Genomic DNA, 17,630 nt, shown 5'->3' on the forward strand with positions numbered 1-17,630 from the left:
CACAATGAGATGTCACTTCACCCCAGTCAGAATGGCTATCATCAACAAGACAAATAATAACAAATGTTGGAGAGGCTGTGGAGAAAAAGGAACCCTCATACACTGTTGGTGGGAATGCAGACTGGTGCAGCCATTATGGAAGGCAGTGTGGAGGTTCCTCAAAGAATTACGAATAGAATTGCCATATGACCCAGCAATCCCTCTCCTGGGTATCTACCCAAAAAATCTGAAAACATTTAGAGATAAAGACACGTGTGCTCCAATGTTCATTGCAGCTTTGTTTACGGTGGCCAAGACATGGAAACAACCAAAATGTCCTTCGATAGATGAATGGATAAAGAAGTTGTGGTATACATACACAATGGAATACTATTCGGCAGTAAGAAAAGATGATATAGGAATATTTGTGACAACATGGATGGATCTTGAGAGAGTAATGCTGAGCGAAACAAGTCAGACAGAAAAAGCAGAGAACCATGTGATTTCACTGATATGTGGTATATAAACCAAAAACAACAGAAGAACAAGACAAACAAATGAGAAACAGAAACTCATAGACACAGACAATAGTTTAGTGGTTGCCAGAGGGTAAGGGGGGTGGGGGGTGGTGGGTGGGAGATGAGGGTAAGGGGAATCGAATATATGGTGATGGAAGGAGAACTGACTCTGGGTGATGAACACACAATGGGATTTATAGATGATGTAATACAGAATTGTACATCTGGAATCTATGTAATTTTACTAACAATTGTCACCCCAATAAATTTAATAAAAAAAAATATGAATAATAAAAAAATATATATATTCACTCAGAATGGACCATGGACTTAAATATAAAACATAGACCTTATTTTAAAAATAGGAGAAAATCTTTCAGATCTAAGTCTAGGCAAAGAGTTCCTAGACTTAACACCAAAATCACAATTCACAAAAGGAAAAATGATAAACTCGACTTCATCAAAATTTAAAATATTTGCTCTGCAGAAGACCCTATCGAAGGTCTACAGACTGGGAGAAGATATTTTCAAACTACCTATTTGACAAAGGACTAGTATCTACAATATATAAAGAACACTCAAAACTCAGTAGGAAAATAACCCAATTAGAAAACAGCAAAAGACATAAAGAGACATATCCCAGGAGGATATAATGATGGCAAATGAGCACATGAAAAGACATTCAACATCATTAGCCAGTATGGAAATGCAAATTAAAACCACATGAGATATCACTACACACCTATCAGAGTGGCTAAAATAAAACATAGTGATGGGAAAAAAAATAGTGATGAGGAGGAACAAGATCACTTACATATTGAGGGTGGGAATACAAAATGGCACAGCCACTCTGGAAAACAATTTTGTGGTTTCTTAAAAAACTAACCATGCAACTACAATATGACCCAGCAATTGTACTCCTGGCCATTTATCTCAGAGAATGGAAGACATTTTTACAGAAAACCTATATACGAATGTTTATAGTAGCTTTTTTTATTATAGCCAAAAATTTGAAAGAGCCCGTATGCCCTTCAGTGCATGAATAGTGGAACAAATGTGGCACATCCATATCATAGACTACTACTCAGAAATGAAGAATAACAAACTATTGATACACACAGAACCGTGGATGAATGTCCAGGGAATTATGCTGAATGAAAAAAGCCAAGCCTGACTTCTGGTTTCTGGTCCAGCATGTAAGGAGTTCAGAAGTTGTAACTCTGTCCTAACAACAAGTAAAAATCTTAAAAACCTGAAAAGTCAACAACTCTTCTTTTTAGACCCATCAGAGAAGTGAGGTCACAGGGCTGCCCCCCAAATTGAAGGAATAGGCAGACAAAAACAGAGAACCGCAACTTACCAAACCAGAAACTACAAGCAGAAAGCTCTGTGGGAACCAGCCTTGAAATAGGAAAATCTGAACTGTAGTTAACAAATTGCTGGAGACTCAGTGTGGACAAGTCTGAGTCAACAACTTCAGGGTGACTCTTTTCTTTTTTTTAATTTTTAAATCTTTATTTAAGGGGGCATAAAATTCTAAATATTTTGGCAAACACTTAACATTTTCCAAAATATGAATATGAGTTTTACCTCCAGGTTCTCACAGTGAATACTGAAGGAAAATCCCCTTTTGCTTGTAGTAGAGGAGAGGAATAAAGGAACTATTTTGAAATTCACCAGAACATTCTTCTTAAGGCGGCCTGCCCTCAAGGGAAACTATTTTATCAGAGCCTAAACTATTAAAGTTTTGCTGAAGTATGACAGACCTCGGGCCGGGGGGGCGGGGGGCGGGGGGAATACCCAAAGCTTACTCTAGCCTTCCATGTGGGAGAAAGGAAATACTCAACCCCATCCCCTCCTAGTTATCCTACTACCTAAGGGAATAAAAGAAACTAAGAAGCATGTGTAAAGTTCACATTCCAGAGGCATACGCTCACTAAAGACTGAGATCTAATCATATGACTATAATACACTTCCTCTTACCCAGTACATCATGTACAGCTATCAAGAAAAATTATAAGGCATATTAAAAGGCAAAAAGCACAGTATGAAGAAACAGACCAACCATTCGAATAAGATTCAGATATGGCAGGGATATTGGAAATATCAGACTAGGAACTTAAAACAATTATGATTAATACACTAAGAGCTCTAATGGATAAAGTAGACAGTGTGTAATAACAGATGGGCAATGTAAGCAGAAAGATGAGAATTCTAAGGAAGAATAAAAAAGTAATGTCAAAAATAAAAAACACTGTAACAAAAATGAAGAATGCCTTTGATGGGCTCAGTAGTAGACTGGACATGGCTAATCAAAAAAATCTCTGAGCTTGAGGATATCTCAATAAAAACTTCCAAAACTGAAAAGAGAAAAATGACTGGAAAAAAATAAAAAACCAGAATATCCAAAACTTTGGGAAAACTACAAAAGGTATAACACGAGTTCTGACAATTAAGTTTGCAAACTTTGTTGCAATGATGTTGCTAACCTTTTTTGATATCAGGGAGATTATTCATTATGAATTTGTACCAACTGGACAAACAGTTAACCAAGTTTTCTATTTAGAAGTGCTGAAAAGGCTGCATGAAAACGTTAGATGACCTGAACTTTTAGCCAACAATTCATGGCTCTTGCATCACGACAATGCACCAGCTCACATGGCACTGTCTGTGAGGAAGTTTTTAGCCAATAAACAAATAACTGTATTGGAACACCCTCCCTACTCACCTAACCTGGCCCCCCCCAAAGATAAAGGAAATATTGAAAGGAAGACATTTTTTTTTTTTTTTATTGTGGAATTATTTTCAATTTTATTAGGTGTGATAAAGATAATGTGGTTTTGTAAGAGTACATTCCAACTTTTTGGAGATCTGTGCTGAAGCATTTAGAAGTGAAATATCTTGATATTTTCCATTTACTTTGGAATAATACAATAAAAAATAGGGAGAGGGATGAAGCAACTATGGCACAATGTAAATAATTGTTAAATCTAGGTGCTGGGTACTACTGTTTCTAATTTTGATGTATTTTAAAACTTCAAAAATGAAAATATATTTGAAAATCTTTTTTTCAATAGTTTTTTTTTCTTGTTTTTACTTTGGTGTCACACTTAGAAAATGTTTTCTTACACACAAATTTTAAAAATAGTCACTGAGATTATCGTCTAGTATCTTCTGGATCATTTTGAAAGGAAGACATTTTGATGACATTCAGGACATCAAAGGTAATATGATGACAGCTCTGATGGCCATTCCAGAAAAAGAGTTCCAAAATTGCTTTGAAGGGTGGACTAGGCACTAGCGTCAGTGCATGGCTTCCCAAGGGGAGTACTTCAAAGGTGACCATAGTGCTATTCAGCAATGAGGTATGTAGCACTTTCTCTAGGATGAGTTCACAAACTTAATTGTCAGACCTTCATATATATAATGGAAATACCAAAAGGAGAAAAAAGAGAGAAAGGAACAGAAGAAACATTTGAGGCAATAATGACTGAGAATCCTGTCCCGAAAATTAATTAGACCAAACCACAGCTCCAGAAAGCTCAAGAACACCAAGCAGGAGAACACAAAACAAACAACATACGTAGGCATATCATATTCAAATTGCAGAAAATCACAGATTTAAAAAAAAAAAAATGTTGAGAGAAGCCAGAGTTCATAGATACATTACCTTTGGAGAAGGAAGAGTAAGAAGAATTATGCCTGACTTCTCAGAAACCATGTAAGCAAAAAGAGAATAGAGTGAAATCTTTAAAGTAGTGAAAGAAAAAAAAATCACCAACCTAGAATGTTGTACCCTGAGAAATTATCTTTCAAAAGTAAAGTAAAATAACTACTTCCACGGACAAACAGAAATTAAGGGAATGTGTTACTAGAACTGTCTTCAAAGAAATGTTAAAAGAAGTTCTTTAGAGAGAAGGAAAATGATACATGTCAGACACTTGGATCTGTATAAGAAAGAAAGAATACCAGGGAAGGTAATATAAAAATTTTTATTTTTCTTATTCTTAATTGCTCTAACAGATAACAGTTTGTTTAAAGAAATAATAGCAACAATGTATTAAATTATGTGTGTATGCTTGTATGTAGGCCAGACAATCAAGTTCGTGAACTCATCCTAGAAAAAGTGCTACATACCTCATTGCTGAATATCTCTATGGTCATCTTTGAAGTACTCCTCTTGGGAAGCTATGCACTGATGCCAGTGCCTGGTCCACCCTTCAAAGCAATTTTGGAACTCTTTTTCTGGAATAGCCATCAGAGCTGTCGTTGTATTACCCTTGATGTCCTGAATGTCATCAAAATGTCTTCCTTTCAATATTTCCTTTATCTTCGGGTAAAGAATGAAGTCATTGGGGGACAGATCAGGTGAGTAGGGAGGGTGTTCCAATGCCATTATTTGTTTATTGGCTGAAAACTCCCTCACAGACAGTGCCGTGTGAGCTGGTGTATTGTTGTGATGAAAGAGCCTTGACATGTTGGCGAAAAGTTCAGGTCATCTAACTTTTTCACGCAGCCTTTTCAGCACTTCCAAATAGTCAGCTTGGTTAACTGTTTGTCCATTTGGTACAAATTCATAATGAATAATCTCTCTGATATCAAAAAACATTAACAACATTGTTGCAACAAGTTCATGAACTTAATTGTCAGACCTAATATATTTATGTATGTTTATGTATAAATGAAATGAATGACAGCAATGATACAAGAGACAAGAGAGAGGAATTCAGATTATTTTGTTATTATAAGGTTATTTATAGGACCTGTGAAGCAGTATAGTGTTATTTGAAAGTGGACTTGGATTAGTTGTAAATGTATATTGCAAACTGTAGGGCACCCACTAAAAGACATAAAAAAAGAAATATAAATAATATGCTATGAAAGGAGAGAAAATAGAATCATAAAATGCTCAATTAAAAACACAAAAGACAGAAAAGGAGTGGAACAAAAATAGGAACAAAGACAAAAACAACAAATATGGTAGATAACAATCCAACTATAACAATAACCACTAAATATCAATGGTCTAAGTATATCAATTAAAAGACAGAGATGGACACAGTGGGTCAAAAAATAAAACCCAACTAGATTTTGTCTATAAGAAACCATCTTTAAATATACATATGTAGATTAAAAGTAAATGAATAAAGAAAGACATATCATGCTAACACTAATCAAAAGAAAGTGGGAGTAGCTATATTAAATTCAGACAGACCAGACTTCAGAGCAAGGAAAGTAATCCGGGATAAAGAGGCGCATAACATAATGATATAGGGGTCAATTTTCCAAGAAGACAGAGTAATCCTTAATGTGCATGAACCTAACAACACAGCATCAAAACATGTGAGGCAAAAACTGATAGAACTGTGAGGAGAAATAGATGAACCCACTATTACAGTTGGAGATTTCAATACCACTCTACCAGAAAAGGACAGACCTAGAATACAGAAAATCAATAAGGATATAGTTGAACTCAACAACACCATCAGTGAATTGAATATAAATGACAGCTATAAACCATTAGGTTGGTGCAAAAGTAACTGCAGTTTAAAAGGTTAAAAATAATTGCAAAAACCGCAATTACTTTTGCACCAACCTAATACTTCCTCCAACAACAGAATACAGATTCTTAAAAATACACATTCTTCTCAAGCTCATGTGGAACATTCACCAAGCTAGACCACATTCTGGGCCATAAAACAAACCTTAGCAAATTTAAAAGAATAGAAATCAAACACTAGCTGCTCTCAGACCACAAAAGAATTAAAATAGAAATGAATAACAGAAGGAACAAAATACTTAGAGATTAAACAAGACAATTCTAAATTACGCATGGATCAAAACAGAAGTCTCAAGAAAAAATTTTAAATATTTTGAACTAAATGAAAATGAAAACAAAACATCAGCATTTATAGGATGCAGGGGAAATAGTGCTTACAGGGAAATTCATAGCATTGAATGAATGTATTAGAAAAGAAGAAAAATGTAAAATCAATAACATAAGATACCACTTTAGGAAACAAGAAAAAGAAAACAAATAAATCCAAAATGCACAGAAGGAAAGCAGAAATCAATGAAATTAGAAAAGAATAAATCAATAGAGAAAATCAACAAATCCAAAAGCTGGTTCTGTGGGGAAAAAAATGACTTCTTGTGACATGTCTGGCCTGTTTCCAGTTAAGCCTGAACCCAAGCTTGTTCTTCAACTGTTCCTTAAAATATCTGAGATACCTCAGTGGCCTCCATGAATTCCTACTTTTTACCCTAAGTTTTGTCCCTTGCAAATAAAAAATGTACTGCCCCAAATATCAAGGCTTGGGCTCTGACAATATAAGTACCATTAATTAAATGGCTGTCACCCAAGAACAAATTTAATCCAGACTTTCATTGTCTTAAAGCCACTGGACCAGCTTCAACAGGAGAAGACAGATGGGATGGTTATAGCAATAATAACTTCTAAGTGGAGGACATGGGGAAATTTCCTCCCTCTTTCTGTATTATTTCATCCTCTGGGGATATTAATAAGATGAAAGGTGTATACCGTCCCTCTCCTTCAAGAATCAACTTAAATGACAACCATTTACACAAAGTCTGCTGTCATTCCTCATCTTCAAATAACTTCTTCCTCTTCTCAAATCCAATAAACTTTATCTAAAACACTCCCACACTTCTTATCTCCTGTTATAATTGGATAAAGATGTCTAATATTCCCTATTAAACTATAAGTTCCCTAAGGACAGTGTTTGTTTTATATTTATTTGCCCACCCATAGTACCCAGTATGATATAAAGTAGGCAGAGTATTTGTTGAAAGAATAAATCAAGGACAAACTGAGAAGGTTTACTCAAGATATGAGAAAACCCTTTTAAAAAGTAAAAACTATAAGCTATGGAGTGTAAATTCACTGCGTATAAGTAGGTTTGGTTACCCCTCCCATCACTCACTGATTATGTGGTCATGGCCTAGTACTTTAACCTCTTTGGGTTTCTCACAAAGGCTCTATGGACAGGGAAGGTAGCGTTGCATTCTGTTTGCTTTTGTTTTTAATTTCTACCACTCCTAATTCAAAGAAATGAAAATGAAGTTTAGGTACAATAAAACTCCTGTCTTTGAGGCATATAAAGATAAAAGTTAGAAATCGAAAATCATATAGAGGAAATGAGGGGAGATAAGTTAACTAGAATCATAGTGAAATAGTCACTGTAATTGGGCTCTAAATTAAGTGCTAAGCTTCCTGGTAGCCAAAGCAAAAAGCAAAAAGCAAAAAAAAAAATCGGCAGAGAAAAAGATCAGACCGGATATCAGGAAAGATAAGATAAACCTTTTCCTGGAGCTGCCTTTTGCAGAAAACTGTCATTTCTTTAAAAAGACTGATGAATAACATTATGGACAATGTCCTTATCTGCTCTCTCCCCAAACCAGCAAAACTGCAGGAGTGCCTCTAATCCAGATAGGCTCTGCTTCTGGGGAGATTGGAAAGGGCTCTCAGTAAAGAACCAGCCCCTAACCAAGCCCCAACCAGCTGCGTAAATTGGCCAGTCACATCATTATTTAATGTTGTCTGACTGGGTGTAGGAAAATGCTTGCCTAAAACAACTATTTTCCATTTGGCATTAGGCTGGGCTGTTCTTTATGACAATAATTTGCCATTGGATTAAGTTCTCTGTTAAAACAGATCATGTCTCCTGAGTGTAAAAAATAAGCCATGATAATAAACCACGATAATAGCATTAGTTTTCTGTTTACTGTGGCAAAGAGCATGGGCCAAATTCATCTAAAAAGTCATCAGCTGTTTGCAAAGAGAGAAATGAGAAGTGGGGGGCTGAGGAAACAACAGCAGCAGAAAATCAGGACCTTTTGAATCTGGGTGATGAAGTGCCTGGGCTTTCATTGTTCTATTCTCTCTGCTTTTGTGTGTTTAAAAATATCTATATTTAATTTTTTTTAATACAAGAGCATTGCAATTTATATTGCAAGATTCTGGCTGTGAAAGGTGATTTGAATCTTGTAAAGCCCTACCCAGGGGTGACCAACTAACTCTTTAATGTTGCTGCTGTGACTCAGCTGCCCCAAGAGGCCCACGTGGGTTTCCAAAGTTCACATACAGTCCTTGTCCAGTCCTGGCTGAGGGCACCCAGTGACCCAGAGGACTCTCAGTGCTTCTAGAAGCATCTCAGACAATGAGCTGCTTGTTCCCATCCCAGTGGTGGGGGCTTCGAGAGCTGGTCTCACCCCCTCAGGGCCTGCAACAAGAAACTGACCTCAGTGGCGGAGAACAGGAGATCTGACTTTCCCTGGAGGGAAGGAAGGAGATGGCCCTAGGGACTCATGAGTCTGGGATGGGAAGAAGGAAAGAGGAGCAGGAACTGGAGGAGGGGCGGGTTAACTCTTCTGTGGAGCCAAGGCCTCTCAGCCTGCAGGCACCAGAGTTAGCTCTACAGCTGAGCTGCAGAAACTACAGAACCTAGAGGGGTGGCCCAGCAAGGAGAGGCCTGCAATAGAGGAGGGGCTTTAGCAGTGCAAATGGTGAAGCGTTGTGACCTGGAGGGAGGGAGTCTGTAGAGGTGGGTGAACTCGCAGCCTCCCCTCCCAGAGCCAAATTCAGAGAGACTGGCCTTTGAGAGCCCAGAGTGTGGGTACTCTGATACAATCTAATGCCTTACAGATTAGCCCAAGGGACCAGACGGGAAGCCGCTAAGAGAGAAGCTCTGATCTGACCTCTCTGAACTCAGCAGCCCCTACTCCCAAGCAGCAGCCAGGCTGGCTCGTCCTTCCTTTGAAGAAAGCAGAAAAAGAACGTGCTTTGATTTTCCTAAAACAAACACTGCGTTGAGTAAAGAGATAAGTCCGGCCTTGGGTTGGCTCATGCTTCCCTGTGCAAGGGAAGTCACACTTCATATTTCCAACATGAAAGCTCAAGAAGGACTGGGTGTTGAGCAGCAAAAAGCTGGAGAGGCTGCTGACCTCACTTTCCTTCATCAAGGACAGGCCATCAAACTAAAGGGGAGTCTGCTGTGACCCAGTAACAGTGGTAGCTGAGGCACATTCTCTGCCTACTGGGCTGAGTGTCCAGAGCCAGTAGGATCCAAAGAGGAAACATCCACACCTTCACAAAAGAAACCTTGGTGGCTGAGGTTCCAAGAGTTACTACCTCCCAACTCTGGGGGATTGAAAAAGTGACCTTGGTTTCCACTGCGAATCTGCCTGAGTGACACAAGATGTGAGAGGCAGGAAGTACACGTGGGGCTTGGGAGCAGTAGGAGGACGCCCCTCCGTGTCTTCCTTCCTCACGTCTGCCTGTTCCTAACTGTTCTCTGCATTCACATCCCCGCGGACCTGGGGCGACCACTAGAACAGCCAGGCACTCAGTGTTCTAATTTATCTCTTTGTCTGCTCAGCAAACCTACAAGGCAGGTACTCATATCATCTCCATTTACAGATAAGGACGGAAGGAGTAACAATCGAAAGGTCACACGTAGTTCAAACGGAATAGAACCTGGATTCCTGGCTCCAGAGCCAGCTGGCTGCAGGGCTTCCCACCGGCCTTCCCATGCTCCACCTCCAGGTGTGAGTCCCGCCCTCAAGCCACTCACCTGAGCTTCCCTAGCAGTTTGAAGTTTCCATTGATGACTAGTACTCCATCTACAGGCAAGGCTGACAAGTCCCCTCCCCTCCGCAGCTCAGCTCAGGTTCTTAGGCCTCTTTTTATAGCCCTGTGGCCACACTCCTCCCAACGCCAACGCCTCTGGCACAAAGCCAGTAAGTATATACAGTCACGCTCAGCATAAAGGACACTTTGGTAAAGGAGACTGCATATACAACTGGTGGTCCCGTAAGATGATAATGGAACTGAAAAATTCCTGTCACCTAGTGACCACGGTAGCTGACGTAACATCCTAACTTAAAGCACTACTCATGTTTGCAGTGATGCTGGTGTAAGCAAAGCTTCTGCATGGCCAGTGCATGAAAGTACAGTACCTGTAATTATGTACAGGACATAATACTGGGTAATGATAATAAACGCCTGTGTTACTGGTTTGTCTATTTACTATACTATTCTTTTTATCATTAGAGTATACTCTTTTTACTTGTCAAAAAAATAGTTTTCTGTAAAACAGTATGCCATGTTACACCAGCAGTAGCTATGTCCCCTGATTGCATCATTTTCTCTTGTGCTTTATTTAATCTCATGTTGTTTTATAAATTAATGTGGTCTCAGTGTACAGTGGTTATAAAGTCTACAGTGGTATACAGTAACATTCTAGGCCTTCACATTCACTCCCCACTCACTCACTAACTCGCCCAGAACAACTTCCAGTCCTGCAAGCTCCATTCATGGTAAGTGCCCTAGACAGGCAGACCATTTTTTGTCTTTATTATACCTTACTTTTAGTGTACCTTTTCTATGCTTAGATAGGTTTAGATACAAAAATACTTAGCGTTCTGTTACCACTGCCTACAGTGTTCAGTGCAGTAACATGCTGTACAGGCATGTGGCCTAAGAGCAGTAAATAGGCCGTACCATCTAGGTTTGTGCAAGTGCACTCTCATGTTCACACAAGGAGGAAACTGCCTAAAGACACGTTTCTCAGAACATATTCCCATCATTAAGCGGCACATGCCTGTGTTCTTCTCTCTCACTAAAAAAGCCAGTTCCACATGACTTCTCTCAAAGGAAAGAATAAGGGAAAAAAAGAAATGAATGATCCCCCACTTTCTAGCCCAAATACTCTTTTATTTTTTTTTTGTCAAGTTGGCCTTGGTAAGCCAGTCTGTTATAATTAAATGGAGGAGTCCATTGGCAGCAGGCTCTGGGGTGCACACAGTAAGCAGATGGGATCAGGATGAACACACACCCCAGACTCAAAGATAAAGAATCGGGGGCCGGAGAGCAGAGCCCTAGTGCCAGAAGATCTCTATCACTACTGACTGATAACACAGGGTGCTTGACCAAGGACTGGATAAGAGAACCACAAACAAAATATATTCCAAGACACAGAGACAAGGGAAAAGAATCTACAGGAACCTTTCAGAAATAATCCTACCGGAGGAAGTGCCAAAAAGAAGCCAATCTCTTAGGTTGGAACAATGATCTGAGAAGCTCTAACTTGTCTCTGTGGTCTACCTGTATTTAAAGAAGCTCCTGGTGACCAACAAGGAATATTGAAAAGGAAATTTGTCAGATTCCACCCCCTCAACAGCCACACTGTTGAGGAAATGACACCCTGACCAGCCACTATTGGTATTCCTATCTGCGTCTAAAGATCTCTGGAATGAGCGGAAATGTGCAGGGCTTAGTGACAGTTCCCTTAAGTAATTTTCCCTGAATCTATCCTTCCTGAGCTGCCTTCTAAATTTTATTTTCCAAGTAGATTTTGCTACAAAAGCAAGGACAATAATAACAATAGCCATCATAATTTGAATTCTAACAAACTGTATTTCCTCCTTAGACAGTCTTGTGACTTATTTTGTAGAGAAAGCCCTGCCTGCCTATTGTTAGGTTACTTAAAAGCAGGGAATGACCTGACTACCTTTGTTTCGCTACAGATTTTAACACAGTGCATTAAATACATGGGAGACTCTCAATTATTTATCCAATAGAATTGGATTCAATTATCAATTCTCTGGGATTAAGAACACACCTCCTTACCCCAAGATTCAAGTGAGAGCAGACTAGATGGAGCAAAGGACCAAATCAGCAATGGGCAAGACAAGGTAGCAGGAAATACCCAATCAGAACAGCACAAGAAAAAAGAACCCAAAGAAAATGAAGATAATTTAAGAGACCTCTGGGACAACGTAAAGTGTAATAACATTCACATCATAGGGGTACCAGAAGGCTAAGAGAGAAAACAAGGGACTGAGAATGTATTTGAGGAAATAATGACTGAAAACTTTCCTAACCAGGTGAAGGAAAAAGATACACAAGTCCAAGAAGCACAGAGTCCAAACAAGATGAACCCAAACAGGCCCACACCAAGACACATTATAATTAAAATGGCAAAAGTTAAACACAAAGAAAAAATCCTAAAAGGAGCAAGCGAAAAGCAACTAGTGACTTTTAAAGAGGGATCACTTCTTAAAATTATATAATGTCTAACCACTATGCTGTACACCTGAAATTAGTATAAAATAATACTGAATGTCAACTGTAATTGAAAAAGTCTAAAGGGGGGGAAAGGTGAAGGGGAATAAGTGGTTCAAATGTCCAGGCATAAAACAAATAAGTCATGGGGATGTAACGTACACCACAGGGAATATAGTAAATATTATTGTGATTACATAGTATTATGTCAGATGGTTGCTGGACTTATCATGGTGATCACTTCTTTAGGTCTATAAATGTTGAATAACTATGGTGTGCCCCTGAAACTCATATAATGTTGTGTGTTAGCTATATTTTTAGTAAAAATCTTGCTAAAAAAATAATAAAACATGTTGAAATGTAATTAATACAATAAATAAATGGAAACAATCCCCGTAATCTATTCCTACACAGCCACATCCCCTTCACTACGATGTCCACCTCTCTCTCATGAATTTTCACTGTTAAATAAATGGTTGACATATATCCTTCCATATACTTTTTGGTATACATATATGCATATATGTTACATATATACTATTTGTTTTCAAAATGGTATCATACTTATTATACAGATCTTCGATTTATTTATTTTTTAACAATTCTAGACACCTTTCCATATTAGTATGTGTAGCTTTTTATGGGCTGAATTGTGTTCCCCCAAATTCATATGTTGAGGTCCTAACCACCAGTACCTCAGAATATAACTGTATTTAGAGACAGGAGCTTTAAAGAGGTAAATAAGTTAAAATGAGTCCATTAGGGTCCCTAATCCAATATGACTGGTATCTTTATAAGAAGAAAAGAACAGGTCAGAGAGATATGCAGAGGAAAGAGCCTGTGAAGACACAGAAAGAAGACAGCTGCAAGCCAAGGAGAAATGTCTCAGAAGAAATCAGACCTGCTGACACCTTGATCTTGGACTTCTAGCCTCCAAAATTGTGAGAAAATTGCTTAAGGCATCCAGTCTACAGTACTAGCTATGGTAGCCCTAGAAAACCAATAATAGCTTTACTACAGTTCTTTTTAATTGCCACGTAGAATTCCATTTTATAAATGACCCATAATTGATTTAAATGTTCCCTTTTTGATAATAATCTAAGGCCTGCCTGCTTGCTTGCTTTCTTCTTTCTTCCTTTTCAATGACAAATAATGCTATAATAAACATTCCTAGGTATAATCCTGCACATTTATGAGTGAGTTTTTCTATAGATTAGATTTATCAAAGAAGAGTTCTTATGTCAAAGAAGAAGCATTTTTTATGTCAGTACATATTGCTTGAGAGCTTTGAGTTTTGCATGCATATAATCTGTTAAATAATTTATCACCTTTCTTCTTCTGCAGTAAATTGGCTTCCTGCTCTACATTCTGTGTTGCCTGTTTCATTTTTTTGGATTGCATTTGAGTTTTTTCATAGAAAGGAAGCTAAAGAGAAAAACACAAAGAGTCACTCACATGTTTAACTCCGGAAAATGACAAAACCCCTCAACTTCAGAGAAGTCAGGGAGCCTGTTCCGCCTCCAGCTTCAGTTTGGGGCTCTTCATCTCTTGAGTTCCCTAAGCAATTTTAAATGTACAGAGACAATAGTAAACGACCTAGGAAGTGATGTGACCCTAGCAGTCAATGCGATGGTCATTGATAAGTCCCTCCAGGTATAGCTGTGGGGAGAGAAAGTCAGCAGTGTTGGAGAATCCTCCATGATTGGTTTCGGAATTCAACACGTTGACACAGAGACTCATTTCTGGCACAAAGCATATAAGTCTATATTCTTCTCCCCTCTCTTTTCTCCTCATTTCTCTTACTTAAAAAGAATTCAATACTATGTGATTTTAGAATGCTAGTCCCCTGTTTAGAAACCATACTCCCCATTGCTGTGTCTCAGCATGAAGCCCCAACTTTCTGGGCAGGAATTCAAGCCCTTCACAGTCTAGTTCTACCCACCACACCTTTCCAGCACAGTGCCTCTGCCTTAAGCCAGCTTTTGCGTCACTCCACAAAGAGGCCTCACTTATGCCTGCCTGGTGCCTTTGCTCAGGTTAATCGTACAGTCTCTCCATTAGATGGTGAACTCTCTGATTGCACATGCTTTCTCTCACATTCCATATTCCTGGATTCCAATGAAAAACAATAAATATTTAAAAGGGGGAAGGATGAGTAAAGGAAAAGGGAAGGACACAGGGTCTGCCTCAAGGAGCTCACCTTCCAATCTGTCCATGCTCTGGCCTTCTCCCATCTGTCTCCTCCAGCCTCCAAATTCCATCTGTGCTTTCCTCATCCATCTCAACTCCTCCTCCTCTATAAAACTTTCTGGGCTCCTCTGCACTATTTATTTTCTAAGTGTATGCACAACCCCCTGAGCTGGACTTTGTAGGCCCTATAAGGGTAAGGATCATTTCATGGGCTTTTATCTTATGCCCCAAAGCTCCAAGCACACACTGCAATAGATAGTTGTTGGACTGAACTGAAAACACTGTCCAACAATAAATCCATTGTTTTCTGATGTTGAGACAGCAATCGAACAGACACTTGGCTGTGGAGAATTTCTGAGATCAGAGGTCCAGGAGGAGCCATTCTCACTGTTTCTCACCCTAAATTCTACCAAGCTAGTTGTCACTTACCAATGGCAGTTTTCTGATCTGCAAAATGGGACTAATAAGAGAACCTACCTCATCAAGCCGCTATGAGAATAGACAACACGTAACATATACATATTTATAACGTGCAAAACCATATAACATACACAACACATAAAGACTTAGCAGTACCTGTGTGGAATGTAGAAAACCCTCCATTATTAGCACCAGCAGGTTTATTATTATCCCACCTTCCAAAAGGTATCCAGGTTTCTTTCCCCAGGGCCCAGTACAAAGAGAATGCAGTAATGAGAGCTACCCACTGGGCGGCAGTACAGAGTTCGAAACCAATTTGGTATCTAAGTGTGGGCATGATGAGTGTAGGGAAGAAACCGAAATATTTAAGTATCACTTTCTTGCTCCCTGACGTCCGAAACTACTTTACAAGTCAATAACTAAGGAAACCCCAGAAGTAGTTAGTGGCAAACCTATGTACTGAGATTCCTCAAGTATTTATTCTCCTTCTGAGGTCTGTCTAAATATAGAAGAGCAGGTAGGAATGCTTTGGGTGGGAAACTTCCAAAAGGAGTGGAGAAGCATGGAAATTTCAAAAGTATAGCGCCAAAAGATACCCCTACTTTTGTTTCAAAAAAAAGTGACAGACTGATGCTTTTGAAAATCACCTTAAAGCTGAGATTTTCAATTTATGGAATTGTCTTAGAGCTTGGAAGGGACCGTGTAATCCAGCACCTCATCTAACAAATCAGGGAATGGGACACTGAGAAGACAAGTCATTTGCAGGTCCCAGGGGTAGCAGAGCCTAGACAGAAGGTTGGATATCCTACCTCCCAGAGCCATGGCTGTCCAGGCCACTGGAGCCATGTATAAATTGGTGGCTCTTAGAGAAATAAAAGCAAAGCGACTTAGGAAGACACAATGCCCTAAACAAATGGGAACTAGGAGACTCTCCCTTTAAGCAATGGGGTATTTAACAAATTATCTCAAAAAGCAATCCATATGTGTCAAACTTCCCAGAAGGCAAGTAGGAAATAACAGTTGCCAAAACCATCGGAATCTCCATTTCAGATAGAGACTGGGCAGCAAGGAGATTTACCCAGGTTGATTTAGAAAGGTTTTCTAGCCCAGGTACAGCACGTAAACCTTCTCATTCAGAAGATCCTCATTTTTCTCAGCCTGACTTCAGTCCATTTGCCAATCCAAAACAGAGTGTGTTCCATATTAAAGCCACAGGATTCTTTATGGGTAACATATGGACTCATAATATATCGTAACCCAGTGGTATTGTCCCTAGAGTTAATATAACTCTGTTAACATATGTTTCTGTTATTCCCATTCTGATATATGTATTAAAATATACTATGTGCAATGTATGGTTAATTGAAAGATACAGGGGGTATATTAAAAAATAAATCTGTTTATATGACCTATGCTGAAATACCATACAGTTGCTTTCACCCTGATCTTTCCCTCTGATTGCTCTATCCTTTTCTTTTCAATCTCCCATATCTCTTTGTGTGTTTTCTTGGTGCCAAGCTAACCACAGAAGAGTAAAATTAGAGGTAGGGGGGTGTAATGCCAGGAACTAAGGCAGTCAGTAAGGAGGCAAGTGTGGTAGGAGGCAAGGAGCAACAGGAGAAAAGAAAAGTATCAGCCACCCCTTCGCTTGAATCCTGGCAGTATTATATTTTAGAACGTAATCCAGAGAGATCAAGAATATCCACTTTCCTCTCCTCTTCTTTCGCGGTCATATTCATGTGTCAAGGAATGGCCTAATTTTACACTTCCTTTGTAAAACAAGGAAGTCATTGAAAGGGAAAACATTCATCTGCAGTTTCCTCTGACACTTCTTTCGTTGTCATACTCTGTACACAGTTATCAAGACCAGCTCACATTTCACCCTATGTATTTCTAGAATTTGTCATCTTTTTACAATTTGTCACCACTTACACTGCCCTAGTTCAGGCTTTCATGGTCTTAAGTCTGGATTATTTCAGGAGCTTCTTACTTGGTCTGTACGCCAACAGTCTTTTCCTATCCTAATCGTGCTTACTACAAGCTCACTAGGGTTGTGAGCTGATTAAAATCGGACCGGATTTAAAAATCTGATTTAAAATCCTTCCATGGCTCCCTTTTGCCCACCACACAAAGCACAAACTCCTTAATGTGGCATAAAAGGCCCTTCATCATGAGACCCTCACCCAACTTTCAAGCCTCGTCTCCCACCACTTTGTCTTGTGCATTCTGTGGTCCAGCCATACCAAGCTATTTCCATTTCTAAAGCTCCCATGCATTGTACGTGCTGCCCCCACTATGAGGATGCTTTCCCTCCTTACCTACCGACAAATGCTATTCATTCTTCAAAGTCCAGCTCCAGCATCATTTCCTCTGTGAGGTCTTCCCAGATCCACTGAAAGTTATTACTGCAATTACTTCTATAATCCCATCGATCTGTA

The sequence above is a fragment of the Rhinolophus sinicus genome, chromosome 9, assembly GCF_057876585.1.
Source record: "Rhinolophus sinicus isolate RSI-liver-muscle chromosome 9, RSI-T2T, whole genome shotgun sequence".
NCBI classification, from domain to species: domain Eukaryota; kingdom Metazoa; phylum Chordata; class Mammalia; order Chiroptera; family Rhinolophidae; genus Rhinolophus; species Rhinolophus sinicus.